The 21228-nt window shown below is 46.8% G+C and overlaps 1 non-coding gene and 1 pseudogene across 1 annotated transcript; both read right to left on the bottom strand.

Annotated features, from left to right (window-relative positions):
- Positions 1–8277: 8277 nt before the first annotated feature.
- LOC119923951 lies at positions 8278–14361 on the bottom strand (annotated as a pseudogene).
- A 5859-nt stretch (positions 14362–20220) lies between these two features.
- LOC119923956 lies at positions 20221–20358 on the bottom strand. Its single transcript, XR_005449010.1, has one exon. It is a non-coding gene; the product is annotated as a small nucleolar RNA SNORA7 (small nucleolar RNA).
- Between the last annotated feature and the right edge of the window lie 870 nt (positions 20359–21228).

Raw genomic sequence — 21228 nt, 5'->3', positions numbered from 1 at the left:
ATGCCATAATAATAATATAGTGAGTGCTTAATTTATACCATAATAATAGCAGAGTGAGTGCTAAACAAATACCATAATAATAATATAGTGAGTACTTAATTTATACCATAATAATAGCCGAGTGCTAAACAAATATCATAATAATCTAGTGAGCGCTCAACAACTTCAACAGCAATGATGATAATATTCATAATTATTGTAAATCTAAGGGGATAAATCTAGGTGGACCAATCTCTCCCTTCAGTTTTGCAATTTTTCTAGAGGTTGAACGTAAGGGCGCACTGGGAATCCTAACTTCTGCGAGCAGGCGGGATCCCCGGGGGATGGGAGAAGATAAGAGTCGAAAGTTTTTCAGGAGTTCATAAAACCGGCTCCTCTTTTTCTGCGGCATGTTGTTCTGGGAGTATTGGCCACCGGTTTTAGGCTCAGATGGGAAGACCATCAGAAATCTAGAACACTTTGTGGCGATCGTGAATGCCGTAGCTGAGACTAAGGTTATTGTGAGAGCTAAGGAGGGAATCCAACAATCAGTGGGGGCTTACTGGGTGCAGAGCACTGCACTAAGCGCTTGGGAGAGCACACTAGGTCAGAGTGAGTAGACACGTTCGTTGCCCACTCACTGGCTAGTTTTGTTTTGTTGTCTATCTCCCCCTTCTAGACTGTAAGCTCGTTGTTGGGTAGGGATTGTCTCTATCTGTGGCCGAATTGGACTTTCCAAACGTTTAGTCCAGTGCCCTACACAAGGTAAGCGCTCAATAAATACGACTGAAGGAAGGAATGAACGAGCTTGCGGTCTAGAATTAGAGGCAGATGTTAGTCAAAGGATCTTAGGCAGATGTTAGTCAGTGGTATTAGCCAGCGCTCACTGTGCACAGAGCACTGAATGAGCGATTGGAGGAGTCCAAAGTAATAGAGTTGGTGGGCGTGATCTCTGCCCCACTCTGCTTACACTGTACATGGGGAGGCAGGTATTAGTCAATCAATCAGTGCTATTTATTGAGCGCTTGTGTGAAGAACACCGAATCAAGCAACTGGAAGAATATGATATAACAGAGTCGGTAATAATAATAATGATGATGACGGTGTTTGTTAAGTGCTTACTATGTGCCAAGCACTGTTGATGATGGTGATAATGGCATTTGTGAAGCGCTTACTATGTGCCAAGCACTGTTCTAAGCGCAGGGGGGGATACAAGGTGATCAGGGTGTCCCACGTAGGGCTCACAGTCTTCATCCCCATTTCACAGATGAGGGAACTGAGGCCCAGAGAAGTGAAGTGACTTGCCCACAGTCACACAGTTGACAAGTGGTGGAGGCGGAATTAGAACCCACAACCTCTGGCTTCCAAGCCCGGGCTCTTTCCACTGAGCCACGCTGCTTCTCTATTCATTCATTTATTCAATCGTATTTATTGATCACTTACTGAGTGCAGAGCACTGTACTAAACGCTTGGGAAGTACAAGTTGGCAACATTCCCTGTCCACAACGAACTGACCGTCTAGAGAGAGCGAGCGAAGCTCTCTCATTTCATTCCTGACCTGATTCTAAGAAGACCCATGAGGAAGGTGAACTTGATTTTCCTGATTTTAGAAATAAGCTGAGGAAATTGAGATAAGCGAAGTGACCTGCCCAAGATCACACAGCAGGCAAGTAGCGGAGCCGGGATTATGCTTTTTCTAGTAGACCACGCTCAGGGTACTGTTTAAAGGACACGGGATGACTAGACTGGGGAGAGATGTTCTGGTCTGAAGCAGAGGCTGAGAACGGAGAGGTTTTTTACATGATGATGATGGAATTTGTTAAGCGCTTACTATGTGCCAAGCACTGTTCTAATCACTGGGGTAGACACAAGGTGATCAGGTTGTCCCACGTGTGGCTCACAGTCTTCATCCCCATTTGACAGATGAGGGAACTGAGGCACAGTGAAGTGAAGTGACTTGCCCAAAGTCACCCATCAGACAAGTGGCGGAGCCGGGATTAGAATCCACGACCTCTGGCTCCCAAGCCCGGGCTCTTTCCACTGAGCCATGCTGCTTCTATTTGTTACAATATCTTTATCATCATTACTATATCATTATTCAGTGCTTAGAACAGTGCTTGGCACGTAGTAAGCATGGCTCAGTGGAAAGAGCCCGTGCCTGGGAGCCAGAAGTCGTGGGTTCTAATCCCGGCTCCGCCACTTGTCAGCTGTGTGACTTTGGGCAAGTAACTTTACTTCTCTGTGCCTCCGTTCCCTCTTCTGTAAAATGGGGATTAAGACTGTGAGCCCCATTTGAGACAATCTGATTACCTTGTATCTACCTCAGTGCTTAGAATAGTGCTTGGCACATAGTGAACGCTTAACAAATACCATTATTATTATTATTATTATAGTAAGCACTTAAATATCATCATCATCATCATTATTATGGTATAATATTACTATTGTTATTCTAATTACTGTTCTATTCTATTAATCTACATTCTGGGCTGTTCCACTGTTCTATAGAGAAGCAGCGTGGCTCATTGGAAAGAGCCCGGGCTTTGGAGTCAGGGGGCATGGGTTCAAATCCCGGCTGCGCCAATTGTCAGCTGTGTGACTTTGGACAAGTCACTTAACTTCTCTGTGCCTCAGTTGCCTCATCTGTAAAATGGGGATTAAGACTTTGAACCCCCTGTGGGACAACCTGATCACCCTGTACCCACCCCGGCACTTAGAACAGTGCTTTGCACAGAGTAAGCGCTTAATAAATGCCATCATTATTATTATTAATCTTCTAAGAGCTGGAATAGATTACAAGTTCATTAGGTTGGATACGGTCTCTGTCCTGCATGGGGCTCACAGCCTAAGTAAGGGAGAGAAGAGGGGAAGTGAGGCACAGACAAGTTAAGTGATTCGTCCAAGGTCCCACAGAAAGCAGTTGGCAGAACCAGGATTAGAACCCAGCTCCTCAATGCTGCCAGACTTGTTAGTTTGAGGGTCCCTTGGAGGCTGCAGAGACCCTGCCCTGAGAAGCTGTCCATCAGCTTGGCTTCAAGGCTGTCCATCCCCTCGCCCCCTCCTCCCTCATCTCCCTTTCGTCCTTCCCCAGCCCAGCCCGCACCCTCTGCTCCTCTGCCGCCACTCACCTCCTCACCGGGCCTCGTTCTCGCCCGTCCCACCGTCGACCCCCGGCCCACGTCCTTTCCCTAGCCCGGAATGCCTTCCCTCCACACATCCGCCAACCTATCTCTCTTTCTCCCTTCCCACACTTCCCACACTAAGAGGCCTTCCCATACTGAGCCCCGCTTTTCCTCTGCTCCTCCTCCCCTCCCCATCAACCCAACTCCCTCTCTCTGCTCTACCCCCTTCCTCAATAAATACGATTGAATGAATGAAGTCTTAACCTGCCCTCCATCCTGCCGTGGCCTGTGATATGGTTCCTTGTACCATATTTCTTTATTTATATTAATGTCTGTCTCCCCCGTCTAGACTGCAAGCTCACTGTGGGCTGGGAACGTCTGCTAATTCTGTTGAATTGTACTCTCCCCAGCATTTAAGCAGCGTGGCTCAGTGGAAAGAGCCCGGGCTTTGGAGTCAGAGCTCATGGGTTCAAATCCCGGCTCTGTCAATTGTCAGCTGTGTGACTTTGGGCAAGTTACTTCACTTCTCTGTGCCTCAGTTACCTCATCTGGAAAATGGGGATTAAGACTGTGAGCCCCATGTGGGACAACCCGATCACCCTGTAACCTCCCCAGTGCTTAGAACAGTGCTTGGCACATAGTAAGTGCTTAATAAGTGCCATCATCATCATCATCATTTAGTACAGTGCTCTGTAAATAGCCACTAAATACCATTGATCGATCGACTGATTGATTGATTAAGTGGGAGAAGCAGCATGACTTAGTGGAAAGAGCGTGGGCTTGGGAGTCAGAGGTCATGGGTTCTAATCGCGCCTCTGTCACTTATCAGCTGTGTGACTTTGGGCAAGTCACTTCACGGTTCTGGGCCACAGTTCCCTTATCTGTAAAATGGGGATTAAGACTGGGAGCCCCACGTGGGACAACCTGATGACCTTGGATCTCCCCCAGCACTTAGAACAGTGCTCGGCACATAGTAAGCGCTTAACAAATACCATCATTATTATTTTTTTTTTCATGAAAACTGGAGGAGCTTGGGTTCAGCTGTAGTTGCAGCTTTCCTCGTTTTGGAGAAAAATTAAAGCTGCTGAGATTTTTCTCAGATATTTCCCTTCCTGGGCAGCATTTCCCAATAGTCAATCCATCGATCAATCAATAGTATTGATTGAAAGTCTTTCATCTGTAGGCCTCACGCCCTGGGTGGAGGGGAGCAGAGGAGAAAATGCAAAAGAGGAAAGAGTAGGATTTAATCCTCATTTTACAGTTGAGGTAACTGGGGTCCCGAGAATAATAATAACACTAATGGCATTTATTAAGTGCTTACTACGTGCACAGCACTGCTCTAAGTACTGGGGAGGTTACAAGGTGACCAGGTGGTCCCTCGTGGGGCTCACAGTCTTCATCCCCATTTAACAGATGAGGTCACTGAGGCACAGAGGAGTGAAGTGACTTGCCCAAAGTCACACAGCTGACAGTTGGCAGAGCCGGGATTTGAATCCATGACCTCTGACTCCAAAGCCCGGGCTCTTTCCACTGAGCCACGCTGCTTCTCTGAGAAGTGAAGTGACTTGCCCAAAGTCACACAGCAGACGAACGGCAGAACCGGGATTAAAGCCTAGGTCTTCTGACTCCCAAGCCCGTGCTCTAGTCACTAATAATAATAGTAATATCGATGGCATTTGTTAAGTGCTTACTATGTGCCAAGCACTGTTCTAACAGTAGACCACACTGCTTGGATAACTTAATATTTCCACCTCCATCCATCCCACAGGACCCTATTTCCTATTTCCCCACAAGGAAGAAATGGTCAACGACACGACACTGAGGGAATTCCTGCTCCTGGGATTCTCGGAGGTCCGGGAGCAGCAGCTGATCCATGCCGCGCTGTTCCTCCTGGTCTACCTGGTGGCCCTGGTGGGGAATCTCTCCATCGTCGCCGTCACAGTCCTCAACCGGCGCCTCCAAACCCCCATGTACTTCTTCCTCAGGAACCTGTCCGTCCTCGACCTCTGCTACATCTCCATCACCGTCCCCAAATTCATCCACAACTCCCTGATGGACAGTAGAACCATCTCCTTCCTGGGCTGTGCCACCCAGGTCTTCTTGGTGGTCCTGTTTGCCTCTTCAGAGCTGTTCATCCTCACGGCGATGTCCCACGACTGTTACACCGCCATCTGCCTCCCCCTGCGCTACGAGGTCATCATGGACTGAGGGGCTTGCGGGAAGATGGCGGCCGCCTCCTGGTTCGGCGGGGGGCTGAATGGAGTCATCCACACAGCCGTGACTTTCTCCCTCCTCTTCTGTGACACCCCCTCCATCCGGCAGTTCTTCTGCGACATCTCTTCCCTCCTCCGGATCTCCTGTTCCAGATGCTCCTTCGACGAGCTCGCCATTCTGGGCTTCAGCATGTTCCTGAGCCTCTGCTGTTTCGTCGGCATCATCGTCTCTTACGTGCCGATCTACCGGGCCGTGCTGAGGATGCTTGGATGTGAGGGGTGAAGGAGAGAGTGGAGTCGAGGATGACACCAAGGTTGCGGGCTTGTGAGACGGGAAGGATGGTAGTGCCGTCAACAGTGATGGGAAAGTCAGGGAGAGGGCAGGGTTTGGGAGGGAAGACAAGGAATTCAGTCTTGGACATGTTGAGTTTTAGGTGGCGGGCAGACATCCAGATGGAGATGTCCTGAAGTCAGGAGGAGATGCGAGCCTGGAGGGAGGGAGAGAGAGCAGGGGAAGAGATGTGGATTTGGGTGTCATCAGCGTAGAGATGATAGTTGAAGCCGTGGGAGCGAATGAGGTCACCAAGGGAGTGAGTGTAGATCGAGAACAGAAGGGGACCAAGAACTGAACCTTGGGGAACCCCCACAGACAGGGGATGGGAGGGGGAGGAGGAGCCTGCAAAAGAGACTGAGACTGAACGACCGGAGAGATAAGAGCAGGACCAGGAGAGGACGGAGTGTGTGAAGCCAAGGTCGGATAGCGTGTTGAGGAGAAGGGGGTGGTCCACAGTGTCGAAGGTTTCTACCCAGCTGCTCTTCCTTGGCTCAAACGAAAATTGTTCCTGGGTTTAGAGGGGCCTGGAAAGCGAAGGCAAAAATCAAACTCGTCTGCTGTGTGACCTTAGGCAAGTCACTTCACTTCTCTGTGCCTCAGTACCTCATCTGTAAAATGGGAATTAAGACTGTTAGCGCCCCCGTTCATCTTGTAACCTCTCCAGTGCTTAGAACAGTGCTTTGCACATACTAAGCGCTTAATAAATGCCATTATTTGCTGTTATTATTATTATTATTATCCCCCATATCCAGCAGATACGGAGGGGCAAATAGGCATCAAAACAGCGGCAAGTGGTGTAAATGGAGGGGGCAAGCGGACATCCAAAAAGCAGCAAGCAGTTAAAATGTAGGGGCAAATGGGCATCCAGCAGCAGGAAGTAGAGGAAATGGAGGAGTAAATGTGCAACCAAGCAGCAGGAAGTAGAATAAATGAAGGGGCAAGTGGGCATCCAAAATGTGCCAGCCGTTTTTCCTGTGGGCTGAGAGGAGTTGTGCTCTGGGCACTTTGCTGCGCTTGTTAATTCCTTAGGGACCACAGACCAGATCTTTCGCATCCTGGATCTCCATGGTCCGGGACCACTTCTCAAGCCAGAATCTTGAAGGGAGAGGCTGTAAACCAGGGTCTTCAAAAAATGACTTGAGTTGCTAGCTTCCTCCTGACTCTCAGGTGGGACCCCTTCCAGGATTCAGGACTGGCCTCGGAAGTCTTCCCTAGATATTAAGCTCTAAACTCATTATGTCTGCCAACTCAGTTATATTGTGCGTTCATTCATTTCATTCAATTGTATTTAATGAGTGCTTACTGTTTGCAGGCCACTGTACTAAGCACTTGGGAGAGTACAATATGACCTTGTATCTACCACAGCTCTTAGAACACTGTCTGGCATATAGTAAGCACTTAACAAATACCATCATCATAATTTTTACAATATAACAATAAACAGACTTACTCCCTGCCCACAACGAGCTTAGTACAGAGCAGGGAGAGCAGAGCACACAGTAAGCACTCAATAAATAAAATTGATCGATTCTATCAATCAGTGTTTTCAATCATTTATCCTTTGTCAATGGTATTTGTTAACGATGACTACAACTCAGCATGGCCTACTGGAAAGAGCACGGGTTTGGGAGTCAAAGGTGGTGGGTTCTAATTCCAACTCTGCTGCTTATCAGATGTGTGACTTGGGCAAATCACTTAACTTCTCTGTGTCTCAGTTACCTCATTTGTAAAATAGGGATTAAGACTGTGAGCCCCATGTGAGACAACCTGATGACCTTGTATCTACCCCAGTACTTAGATCACTGCTTGGCACATAGTAAGTGCTTAACAAATATCGTCATCATCATCATCACAATATAATAAAAAGCAGGCATATTCCCTGCCCACAACGAGCTTAGCACAGTACTCTGCACACAATAAACACTCAAAAAATGTGATTGATTGATAGTATCAATCAGGATTTTCAATCAGTCCTTTTTAATGGTATTTGTTAACTGTGACTAATACTAATAATAATGATAATTATGGCTGTTTTTAATCATTTACTATGTTTCAGGCACCGTACTAAGAGCTGCGGTAGATGCAAAATAATTGGATTGGACACAGTCCCTGTCCCATATGGAGCTCAAAGTCTTAATCCACATTTTACAGATGAGGCAAATGAGGCAAAGAGAAATTAAGTGACTTACACAAGGTCACACACAGTAGACAAGTGGCAGAGCCAGGATTAAAACCCAGATCTTCTCAGTCCCAGGCCCGTGCTCTTCCCACTAGGCCACACTCCTCCTCAAACATTTTCAGTCAATCATTTAATGATATTTATTGAGTGTCTGCTGTTTGCAGAGCACAGTACTAAGCATTTGGGAAATACAATTCAACAGATTTGGTAGCCACAGTCCCTAGGCTCAAGAATCTTACAGGCAAGAGGAACTTTTCTGTGTATTCCTGTCCAATTTTGGGGTCTTCAAGGAATCACCACAATCCATCTTGTCATGCATATGATCCCAAGGACTGATCAAGGACAATCCACATTGATACAGTCATTCACACAGCCAACTCCATTGGACACCATCCACAAGGGCTTAGAAAAAGGGAGATGTGGTTTGGCAAAGCTGAGGAGGAGACTGTCTCAGATCATTTTCGATCTGCAGACAAGTTTTCTCACTGCTGCCTTCACGTCCTGGTTCCTCAGGCTGAAATGGAGGGAGTTCAGGGTGGGAGGCAGCACGTTGTAGAAGAGGGACCCTACCAGGTCCAGAATGGATGCAGGCTTGGCGATGGAGCTGGAATATTATAACGGCTGGGAAGACAAATAAAGGCACGACTGCGAGGTGGGGCAGGCAGGTCGTGAATGTTTTGTCCCAGCTGCTGTGGACCGCATCCTCAGCCCAGCTGAGAACATGTGCATGTAAGATAGAGTTATGGAGGCAAAGCATCCCGACCCTAGAAGCATGTTGAAAGCAATGATACCTAGTTCACTGTGGAAACCCCTAGAGCAGGAGAGTCTCAGGAGCGGATGGATGTCAAAGAAGAATTGAGTAATCACTTTTGACCCACAGAAGGGTGTGGAGAAGGACGCGGCTGTGTGCAGGGGTCCATTGAGAGCCCCTCTGAGCCAGGAGGCAACCGCCATCTTCCCATAAGCCCTTGGATGCATAATAATGTCATAGCTCAGGGGGCAGCAATTGGCCATGTAGCGGTCGTGGGACACTGCCATGAGGAAGGCCATTTCAGAACTGCCAGCAAATTCGAAGAAAAACACCTGGGGGATGCATCCTGCGAAAGAAATATATCTGGTGTTGGTCAGGGAGTTAAGGATGGACTTGGGGACAACGGTGGAGATGAGGCAGAGGTCGAGGACGGACAGGTCCCTGAGAAAGAAGTACATGAGGGTGTGGAGGCGCAGGTCAAGGTCGGTGACAGCGACAATGAGGAGATTCCCTGTCAGGGCCTCAAGGTAGAGTAGGAGGAACAGAACGGCGTGGAACACCTGCAGCTCCCAGACCGCTGAGAATCCCAGGAGGAGGAATTCTGTAACCCTGTGCCATTGCCCATGCTTTTAAGGTGATGTTGTGTTTTCCTGGAGGAGGGAGGAGAATCCAGACATCAGTAGGAAAGAGCACAGACATGGGAGGTGGAGGACGTGGGTTCTATTCCTGTAGCTGCCCGTTCCTTGAAGTCTCTGAGCCTCTGTTTCCTCATCTTTAAAACGGGAATCTGATAGTTCTTCTCCTTCACCCTTAGGCTGTGAACCCCATGTGGGATGGAGACTGTGTCTGACCTAATTATCTTGTATCTCTCCCAAGGCTTACTATAGTCCTTGACCCATTATAAAAACTTAACAAATACCACAATTATTATTATTACCATTAGAATATGAGGATAATCATATGAAACAGATGTTCCTGATGACCCTTCTGCTGACCACCTCTTATTACTCCTCAACTCCGCTGACTTCCTGCTCCACCCCACCTCTCCCACTCACCAACCTGGACAGACACTCGATTTCATCATCGCTAACCAAGGTACAATCTCTGCCCTCACCAACTCTCAAATCCCTCTATGTGACCACAACCTCTTCACTTGCCTCCTTTCTCACACTCCTCCTCCCCATAAATCTGTGATATTCCCCCACAGACATCTGATATTTTGACCCCATACAATTTTCTCAACTCATTATGCCCCACCTAGCCTTCATACCCCAACTACCCTCCCTCGATGACCAGAGAAGCGGCGTGGCTCAATGGAAAGAGCCTGGGCTTGGGAGTCAAAGGTCATGGGTTCTAATCCTCGCTCAGCCGCTTGTCAGCTGTGTGACTGTGGGCAAGTCACTTAACTTCTCTATGCCTCAGTTACCTCATCTGTAAAATGGGGATGAAGACTGTGAGTCCCACGTGGGACAATCTTACCACCTTACATCTTCCCCAGCGCTTAGAACAGTGCTTTGCACATAGTAAGCGCTCAATAAATGCCATCATTGTTATTATTATCATTATTATTAAATAGACACTCTCAACACTACCCTCTCTGTGGAATTCAGCTCACCTGCTCCCTTATCCCTCTATTGCTCTAACCCACAGCCCTGAATCACCTGTGCAATACACCTTATACACTCTTGTGCTCAAACGGCTGCTGGTAGAAATCTAAATATCAGGTCAGCTTGGTCCATTTTAACTTTATCCTTTCATGCTTTAACTCTGCCCTCTCCTCTGCCCAGCAGAATTATTTCTCCACGCTTATTGGCACTCCTGCCCATCATCCTGTCCAGTTGTTCCAGACACTTAACGCCCTCCTCAAGCTCCCTGTCCCTCCTCCTCACCCATCCCTTTCCTCTAAAGACCTGGCCACCTACTTTATTTATAAAATTGACACTGTCAGAAGTGAGCTCCCTAAAATCTCCCCTGACCCTCTTCAGTCCCTCCTCCTTCCGGCCCTCTCTTCAACTTTCCCGTCCTTTCAGGCAGTATCTCTAGAGGAGATCTCCTACTTCCTCTCAGAAGACACCCTGTCCACCTGCGCAGCCAACCACATTCCTTCATACCTTATCAAAACACTTGCCCCCTCCCTTCTTCCCTAACAACCATCTTCAACAGTTTGCTCTCCATTGGCTTCTTCCCCACTGCTTTCAAACATGCTCATGTCTCCCCAAAACCCTCCCTTGACCCCACGGCTCCCTCCACGTATTTCCCCATCTCCCTCATACCATTTCTCGCCAAATTTCTTGAGTGAGTAATCTACATCTGCTGTCTCAAATTCCTCTCCTCCAGTTCTCTCCTTGACCCTCTCCAATTTCCTCTCCACCATTCACTACACAGGAATCGCCCTCTCAAAGGTCAACAATGATCTCCTTCTTTCCAAACCCAACAGCTTCTACTCCATCTTATTCATCCTAGACCTCTCATACATCTTCGACAGAGTGGACTACCCCCTTCTCCTGGAAACGTTATCCAACCTTGACTTCACCGAGTCTGTCCTCTCCTGGTTCTCCTCATCTCTCTGCTCTTTCATTCTCAATCTCCTTCGTGGACTCCTCCTCTGCGTCCCACCCCCTTAACTGTGGGGGTCCCTCAAGGTTCAGTTCTAGGTCCCCTTCTATTTTCCATCCACACCCACTCCCTTGAAGAACTCATTCACTCCCATGGCTTCAACTACCACCTCTATGTGGATGTTACCCAAATCTACATCTCCAGTCCTGATCTCACTCCCTCTCTGCAGTCTCACATTTCATCGTACCTTCAAGACATCTCTACTTGGAGGTCCTCCCATCACCTCAGGTTTAACATGTCCAAAACTGAACTCCTTATCTTCCCACCCAAAGCTTGTCTTCCCCCTGACTTTCCCATCCCTGTAGAGATCACCACCATCCTCCCTATCTCAGGGATATCCTTGGCCTATCTTTGGCGTTGTCCTTGACTCCTCTCTCACATTCAACCCACATATTCAATCCACCACTAAATCCTGTTGGTCCCTCTTTCACGACATTGCTAAAATCCACCCTTTCCTCTCCACCCAAACTGCTACCATCGTAATAAAATCACTAATCCTTTCTCACCTAGATTACTGAATCAACCTCCTTGCTGACCTCCCAGCCTCCTGACTCTCCCCACTCCAGTCCTTATTTCATTCTGCTGCCTGGATCATTTTTCTACAAAAACGTTCAGGATATGTCACCGGCTCCTCAAAAAACGTCAATGGTTGCCCATCCACCTCCCATCTAACTCTTCACCGTTGGCTTTAAAGCAGTCCATCACCTTGCCCCCTCCTACCTCACCTTGCTTCTCTCCTATTACAACCCAGACCACACACTTCACTCCTCTAAGGCTAAACGTCTCACTGGGCCTCGATCTCACCTATCACGCCCCCGACCACTCGCCCAAGTCCTGCCTCTGACCTGGAATGCCCTGCCTCCTCAAATCCAGCAGCCAATTACTCTCCCCCACTTCGAAGCCCTATTGAAGGCACATCTCCTCCAGGAGGACTCCCATGACTAAGCCCCACCCTTTTCCTCTTCTCCCACTCCCTTCAGCGTCCCCCTGACGTTCTCCTTTAATTCTTCCCCACTTCCAGCCCTACAGCACTTATGTGCATATCTGTAATGTATTTGTTTGAATTAATGTCTGTCTCTCCCAGCTCTAGACTGTAAACTCTTTGTGGGTAGGGAATGTGTCGTTTATAGTTGTATTGTACTCTCCCAAACACATTGTACAGTGCTCTGAGCATATTAAGCACTCAATAAATACGATGAATCAGTGAATATTCGTTAAGCACTTACTATGTGCCAAGCACTAAACTAAACGCTGGGGTAAATACAAGAAAAGCAGCTCCCACATGGGGCTCACAGTCTAAGTAGGAAGGAGAACAAATATTGAACACCCATTTTCTGATGAGCGAACTGAGGCCCAGAGCAGTTAAGTGATTTGCCTAAGGCCACACAGCAGGCATGTGGTGGAAACGGAATTAGAACCCAGATCTCTGACTCTCAGGCCAGTGTTCTTTCCACTAGACCAAGCTGTTATCTCATGCATCAACCACTCAGTTCTCCCCTCTACTTTTCAGGAAGGAACAGTTTGCTCTCCTGCCATTGGTGGGAGAAGAAGCTCTCTTTTTCGCCAGAGACCCTCGTGTTCTTACCTCCAGTTCTATTTTGGCATAAGTGGGCTTCAGATTTAGCTAGCCTGGGACTCCCTCCCCTTCATATACACCAGACCTCCACTCTCTCTACCTTCAAAGCTTTAATAAGGGTGCATCTCCTCCAAAAGGTCTTCCCCCTAAAAACTCTCTTTTCCCCAGCTCTCTCTCTCTTCTGCATTACCTGTGCACTTGGATCTGTGATGTTTGGGAATTTAATATCATCTCCACTCCCAACCCCACAACACCTCTCTGCATATCTTTAAATTATATATTATAAATTATTTGTTTATATTAATTTCTGTCTCCCCCTCTTGATTGTAAGCTCGTTGTGGACAGGGAACACATCTACCAACTCTGTTGTGTTGTACTCTCCCAAGTGTTTAGTACAGTGTTCTGCATACAGTAAGTCCTCAATAAATACCATTGATGATGAGGTAGACAGGGGGTGTAGTTGTTCTGGATGTGAAGGAAATGGAGGTGTTAGAGTAATCAAAATAATAATTCATTCATTCATTCAATCATATTTATTGAGAGATTACTGTGTGCAGAGCACTGTACTAAACGCTTTGAAAGTACAGTTCAACAACAAATAGAGACAATCCCGGCCCACAACAGCTCATAGTCCAGAAGGGGGCAGAGAGCAATCATGATAGTGGTATTTGTTAGGCACTTCCTATGCACCAACCACTGTATAAAGCGCTGAGGTAGATATGAGATGATCAGGTCCCAAATGGGACTCACAGTCTAAGTAGGGGGAAGAACAGGGATTGAATCCACATTTGGCAGACGAGGGAACTGAGGCATAGAGAAGTTAAGCAACTTGCCCAAGGTCATACAGCAGGTATGTGGAGGAGTCAGGTTTAGAACCCAGGTCCCCTGACTACCAGGCCATGGTTCTATCCACTAAGCCATATGGTTCCTCAAGCATCATCAGTAACCAGCATGTACAGGACCCTGTTCTGGGCTCTGAGTAGTCACAGACATGATAATACCCTTCCTTCCTTCCAGGCCCTACAGTCTAATTCATTGGTTCCCTAACTTTAGAGCTGGAGTTCATGGGAGCATCTTGTTCAAAGGTTGGACTCAACAAACATCCTCACCTCTCGGCCACTTATATATCCCGGTTTAGCTGAGCCTGTCCCAGATTCCTGGAGGCTGTCTGAGGAAATTATCGAAAACAATAGACAAACAACGCCCTCACTTCTCTCCTTCTACATCCCAGACCACACACTCCGCTCCTCTGCTGCTAACCTCCTCACTGTACCTCATTCTCTCCTGTCCCGCCATCAACCACTGGCACACTGTGTGCAGAGCACTGTACTAAGTGCTTGGGAAGTACAAGTTGGCAACATATAGCGACGGTCCCTACCCAACAGTGGGCTCATACTCTAGAAGGGGGAGACAGAGAACAAAACAAAACATATTAACAAAATAAAATAAATAGAATAGATATGTACAAGTAAAACAAATAAATAAATAGAGTAATAAAGTTGGTAAAGCATCTTTACATTATGCCTTGTTTGGCGTCAACAAAGTTCAAGGACTTGTAGGTGGGACTACTAGAGGGAAGGTAGACCCTCATGTGTTAGGTTTCCACGAAGATGATATATTCAGAAGAACCAAACACAGAGAGTGACTGAAAGTGGGATGGGGCATGAGTAGCAGTGACAGTAGTAGTAGTAGCATCAGTAGTAGTAGTAGTAGTAGTAGTAGTAGTAGTAGTAGTGGTGGTGGTGGTGGTGGTGGTGGTAATAGCTGTGGTAGAAAGAGGAGGAGGAGGAGAAGGGGGAGGAGAAGAGGGAGGAGGAGGAGTATTTTGGTGTAGTGTGTAGAGCACTGGCCTGGGAGTCAGAAGGTCAAGGGTTCTAATCCCTGCTCCACCACTTGTCTGCTGTATGATCTTGGGCTGGTCACTTCACTTCTCTATGCCTCAATTACCTCATCTGTAAAATGGGGGTTGAGACTGTGAGTTCCACATGGGACTGGGACTGTGTACAATCCAATTTGCTTGTAACCACCCCAGGACTTAGTACAGTGCCTGGAACATAGTAAGCACTTAACACATTTCACAATTATTAGTAGTAGAAGTAGTAATAGCACCAGAAGTAATAGTAATAGAAGTAGTCGTAGCAGTAGCAGTGGTAGTAGCCGTAGTAATTGTAGCAGTAGTAGTCATTGTAGCAGCAGTAGCAACAGTAGCAGTAGCTGTAATAGTATCAATAATAGTAGCAGTAGTAATAATAATAATAATAATAATGACATTTGTTAAGCATTTACTATGTGGCAAGCACTGTTCTAAGTGCTGGGGTAGATACAAGGTAATCAGGTTGTCCCACGTGGGGCTCACAGCCTCAATCCCCATTTTAAAGATGAGGTAACTGAGGCCCAGAGAAGTGAAGTGACTTGTCCAAAGTTACACAGCTGACAAGTGACAGAGTCAGGATTATAACCCATGACCTCTGACTCCCAAGCCCATGCTCTTTCCACTAAGCCACGCGGCTTCTCTACTACTCCTACTAGTAGTAGTAAGAGTGGTGTTTGTAATAATAGCAGTAGTAATAATCGTAGCCATGGTAGCAGCAGTAGAAATAGTAGCAGTAGTTGTAGTACTAGTAACAATAGTAGTAATAGTAGCAGCAATAGTAATAGTAGCAGTAGTCATGGTAGTCATAGTAATCAATCACTGGTATTAATTGAGCACTTCTTCTGTGCAGCCCACTGTACTAAGTGATTGGAAAAGGACAATGCAACAGTAGTAGCAGTAATGGTAGTGATATAAGTAATAGCAGTAGTAGTAATGGTAGTAGTAATGATGATAATAATAATTGTGGTATTTGTTAAGAGTTTACTATGTGCCAAGCACTGTACAAAAATACAAGATGATCAGGTTCCACATGGGGCCCACAATGTAAGTAGGAAGGAAAACAGGTACTGAATCCCCATTTGACAGATGAGGTAACTGAGGCACAGAGAAGTGAAGTGACTTCTCCAAATTCACAGAGCAGGCAAGTGGCAGAACTGGATTGGAGTGCAGTTCCTCTGATTCACATGCCAGTACTCTTTCCACTGGGCCACGCTACTTCCTAATGATTCATCCCTCTCCTTAGTCTCCCAGCCCACCCCGCCCCTCCTCACTCCCGAGCTGTAAGTTCCTTGAGGGCAGGAATCCGGTCTGTCAAATCTGTTGTCTTATACTTTCCCAAACACTTAAGACAGTGCTCTGCACATAGTAAGTGCTCAATAAATACCACTAATTGATTACTGTAACTATCATAGTAAGTGCTTAATAAATACCATAATAATGATAATAATAATAATAATTGTCTTGTTTTGAAAGACAGAAAGAGAAAGATGAACAGAGGAAGAGGGAGAAAGAGAAAGGGAGAATTGAGGAAGTGACAAAGAGCAATGCAGAGACAGTGACAGGAGTCAAGAGAGAGGTGAGGTGGGAGAGGAAGAGGAAGGGGAAAAAGAAATTGCTGTATTGTCATTGCAAGGCCCACTGGGGCTATTTAATTATAATAATGATGATAGTACTTGTGAAGCGCTTACTATGTGCAAAGCACTGTTCTAAGCACTGGGGAGGCTACAAGGTGATCAGGTTGTCCCACAGGGGGCTCACAGTCAATCCCTATTTTACAGAACAGTGCTTCGCACATAGTAAGTGCTTCACAAATACGATCATTATTATTCTTATTATTATTACAGATGAGGTAACTGAGGAGCAAAGAAGTTAAGTGACTTACCCAAAGTCACACAGCTGACAATTGGTGGAGCCGGGATTCGAACCCATGATCACTGACTCCAAAGCCCATGCTCCTTCCACTGAGATATGCTGCTTCTCTTGGATGCTTCTATTTGGGTGTCTATTTCATATTCTTTGAGACTCCCAGGAGACTATCTCTAAAGACATCTTGGTAATAAAACATAATGATTCACCCTTTCAATTTTGAGTCCTTTACATCCTTGAAGAGCTAGCAAATGGAACTGCGGAGGTCTTAGTTATTTCATCTTCACCTAGGGAACGATCAGGAAGCTGTTCTACCCATCATGGCCTCCACAGCATAATCAAACTGAGTCTGCCTGGGTGGACCCCTCCCTGCCCCATTTTATAAATGAAGAAATGGGGGCGGAGAGAGGGGTGGTGATGTGGTCTGAACTCTACTACAGGTGAGCCTCTGGGTTATTCATTTGGGAACTGGCAGGTGGGGAGTATTGGTCTAAGGGATGGAGGAGTTGTGGGGGGGATCGCTTGATGGAGTTTCTCACCTCTCATCCAATCAGTGGTATTTATTGAGTGCTTACAATGTGTAGAGCACTACTCTATGCACTGAGGTTTTATCAAGTTGGATACCATCCCTGGCCCACATGGGGCTTCCATCCTAAGTTGGAGATTGATCGATGGATTGATTGTTTGCATGAATACAAGGAATCATAAGAAAGCATAAAACCCTGACCACTGGCTTTAGGTCACTCAGTTTAGCTCTTTCTTCTCCCCTTAAGCTCTGTCTTCTCCTACAGTACCCCAGCTCACACACTTCATTCCTCTCGTGCCACCTTGCCTCATTCTTTTATTTCTCACTATCAATCTCTTGCTTTCCCCCTCCCTGGAACACCCTCCACCTTCACATCCGGCAGACCACCACTCTCCGTATCTTCAAGATCTTTCTAGAATCACATCTCCTTCAAGAGATCTTCCCAGATTATGCATTCATCTCCCCACCGTATTTCCTCCCCAGTGACCATGGTTACTCTCACACAGCACATTGCATTTAAAGACAAATCTTTCTCCTCTCCGGCATCCTCTTAGCTGTAATTACTTTAATGTCTATCTCCCATACTAGATTGTAAGCTCTTTGAAGGAAGGGATTAATGTCTTCTTACTCTATTGTACTCTCACAAGCTTTTAGGACAGTGATCTGTACAGAGTATGTGCCTGATAAATATCATCCATTGACTGATTGCTGTGGCTATGTCAGTTCCAAGCAATTCTTTGAGGTACCCTCTCCAAGTTCCCCTCACAAGGGATGGCACTGGGCACAAAGAAGGAGGGAGGGAGAGAGATAGAAAAAGATGGAGAGAGAGAGAGAGACGGAGAGGGAGAGACTGTAAGATCCTTGTGGACAAAGATTGCATCCACCAACTCTATTGTATTGAGATTAATTATACTGTTTGTTAAACACTTACTATATACCAAGTGTTGAACTAAGTTCGGGGTAGATACAAATTAATCAGGTTAGACACAGTCCCCATCATTCATTCATTCATTCAATCATATTTATTGAACGCTTTCTGTGTGCAGAGCACTGTACTAAGGACTTGGGCAATACAAGTTGGCAACATATAGATACGGTCCCTACCCAACAACAGGCTCACAGTCTAGAAGGGGGAAACAGACAACAAAACAAAACATGTGGGCAGGTGTCAAGTCATCAGAAAAAATAGAAATAAAGCTAGATGCACATCATTAACAAAATGAATAGAATAGTAAACATGTAAAAGTAAAATGAATAGAGTAATAAATCTGTAAAAACATATATACAGGTGTTATAGAGAGGGGAAGGAGGTAGGGCAGGGGGATGGGGAGAAGGAGAAAAAAAGGTGGCTCAGTCTGGGAAGGCCTCCTGAAGGAGGTGAGCTCTCAGTAGGGCTTTGAAGGGAGAAAGAGAGCTAGCTTGGCGGATGTGCGGAGGGAGGGCATTCCAGGCCAGGGGGAGGACATGGGTAAGGGGTCGACGGCGGGACAGGCAAGAACGAGGTACAGAGAGGACGTTAGCAGAAGAGAAGTGGAGGGTGTGGGCTGGGCTGTAGAAGGAGAGAAGGGAGGTGAGGTAGGAGGAGGATAGGTGATGGAGAGTCTAGAAGCCTAGAGTGACGAGTTTTTACTTGATGTGTACGTTGACAGGCAGCCACTGGAGATTTTTGAAGAGGGGAGTATGATGCCCAGAGCATTTCTGCACAAAGAGGAGCCGGGCAGCAGCGTGAAGTATAGACTGAAGTGGGGAGAGACAGGAGGATGGGAGACCAGAGAGGAGGCTGATGCAGTAATCCAGTCGGGATAGGATGAGAGATTGAACCAGCAAGGTAGCGGTTTGGATGGAGAGGAAAGGGCGGATCTTGGCGATGTTGCGGAGGTGAGACTGGCAAGTTTTGGTGACGGATTTGATGTGAGGGGTGAACAAGAGAACGGAGTAGAGGATGACGCCAAGGTTGCGGGTTTGGGAGACGGGAAGGATGATAGTGTTGTCTACAGTGGCAGGAAAGTCAGGGAGAGGGCAGGGTTTGGGAGGGAAGACATGGAGTTCAGTCTTGGACATGTTGAGTTTTACGTGGCGGGCAGACATCCAGATGGAGATGTCCTGAAGGCAGGAGGAGATGCGAGCCTGGAGAGAGGGGGAGAGAGCACGGGCAGAGATGTAGATTTGGGTGTCATCAGTGTAGAGATGGTAGTTGAAGCTGTGGGAGCGAATGAGTTCACCAAGGGTGTGAGTGTAGATAGAGAACAGAAGGGGACCAAGAACTGACCCTTGAGGAGCCCCTACAGTAAGGGGATGGGAGGGGGAGGAGGAGCCCGCAAAGGAGATGGAGAATGAACGGCCAGAGAGATAAGAGGAGAACCAGGAGAGGACGGAGTCTGTGAAGCCAGGGTTGGATAGCGTGTAGAGGGTAGAGGAGAAGGGGGTAGTCTACAGTGTCGAAGACAGCTGAGAGGTTGAGGAGGATTAGGATAGAGTAAGAGCTGTTGGATTTGGCAAAAAGGAGGTCATTGGTGACCTTTAAGAGGACAGTTTCTGCGGAGTGTAATGGACGGAAGCCAGATTGGAGGGGGTCTAGGAGAGAGTTGGAGTTGAGGAATTCGATGCAGTGTGTGTAGACGGCTCTTTCAAGGAGATTGGAAAGGAATGGTAAGTAATCCTAAGTTATCCTAAGTAATATTTTCCTTAGAACTTAGTACAGTGCTCTGCACACAGTAGATGCTCAATAAACACCATCGATTGATTGAGAGAGACAGAGAAAGAGAGAGATACTGTGGACTGTAAGTTCCTTGTTGGCAGAGATACTAGCTATTGTAATTAATCACTCAATTAATTGTCTTGTCTTGTTTTATGCTATCGAGTTGTTTCTGACCCATAGCGACTGTGAGCCCACTGTTGGGTAGGGACCGTCTCTATATGTTGCCAACTTGTACTTCCCAAGCGCTTAGTACAGTGCTCTGCACACAGTAAGCGCTCAATAAATACGATTGATTGATTGACACCACGGACACATCTCTCCCAGAACATCCTGCGCTCCATCTGCAATCGTTCTGGTAGTGCATCTGTAGAGTTTTCTTAGTAAAATTGCGGAGGTGTTTTACCATTTCTTCCTTCCATGCAGTAAACTAGAGGCTCCATTCTCAACTCTGTCCAATATTGCTGCTTCCCCACACAGGGAAGTTTTAACTTGTAGCAGATTGCCTTCCACTCTCTAGCTACTGCACAAGCTAGGAATGGAATGGGTAGGCCTCTGCTTGACTCTCCCTCCTATAGCCGAGACTGGTAGAGTACTGGAAACTCTCCAGGGGTGATCCTGAGAGGGGTCTCAATTAATTACTCTATTATAATTAATTATGATACTTCAAAAGCTCTTATTATATGCCAAGCACTGTACTAGGCGCTGGGATAGATATAAGATAATCAGGTCCCATATGGGGCTCGCAGTTTATGTAGGAGGGAGAACAAGTATTACATCTCCGCTTTACTGATGAGGGAACTCAGGTAACAGAGAGGTTAAGTGACTTGCCCAATGTCACACAGAAAGGGTGTGGCAGAGCCAGTACGAGAACCCAGAGTCTCTGACTCCCAGGCCTGTGCTCTCTCCACTAGATCACTCTGCTTCTCAAGCAAGGAGAATCCAAAATGACGGGAGCCATGAAAGAGCATGGAGAGGATTTGGTGGGATGTAAAGGAAGATTTGGTTAGTAAGACCAGAGATAAGTACTTGTAATAGGCGGCTACTGAGAAGATTCCACCCGTTGAGGTCGCTAATTTAAAACCACAAACGGGCTCCTCGCCTGCTCTGGATATGGTACTGTCCGTGTTCTATGTCGTGGTGCCCCCAGCCTGAATCCCGTCATCTACAGCCTGAGGAACGGGGACCTGAAGGCAGTGGTGGGGAGGGTCCTAGGTTGGAGTCCTTTCACCCAAGGTAGAAAGTTTCTCCTTCTGCCTTGACTGTCATTTTTAACCCCCCTGGAATGTTGCATCAGCATACTGCCTAGGTAGCAGAATTCAGTGGCAACCCTGACATCTAAGTGGCCTGTGCAATTTTGGTTTTTTGGGGGGTTCCTTGGGGCAGGTTGGTATACGGCCTTTGTTTTCTTCAGGATTACCTTCTGTCCGTACCCTTGTAACACCTTCACACAATCACCATCATCAATGATATTTATTGATCGCTTACTGTGTGCAGA

Source organism: Tachyglossus aculeatus, unplaced genomic scaffold, assembly GCF_015852505.1.
Source record: "Tachyglossus aculeatus isolate mTacAcu1 unplaced genomic scaffold, mTacAcu1.pri scaffold_67_arrow_ctg3, whole genome shotgun sequence".
NCBI classification, from domain to species: Eukaryota; Metazoa; Chordata; class Mammalia; order Monotremata; family Tachyglossidae; genus Tachyglossus; species Tachyglossus aculeatus.
Note: the sequence above shows the minus strand (reverse complement) of the source record. Positions and strands in the feature narration are given on the sequence as shown.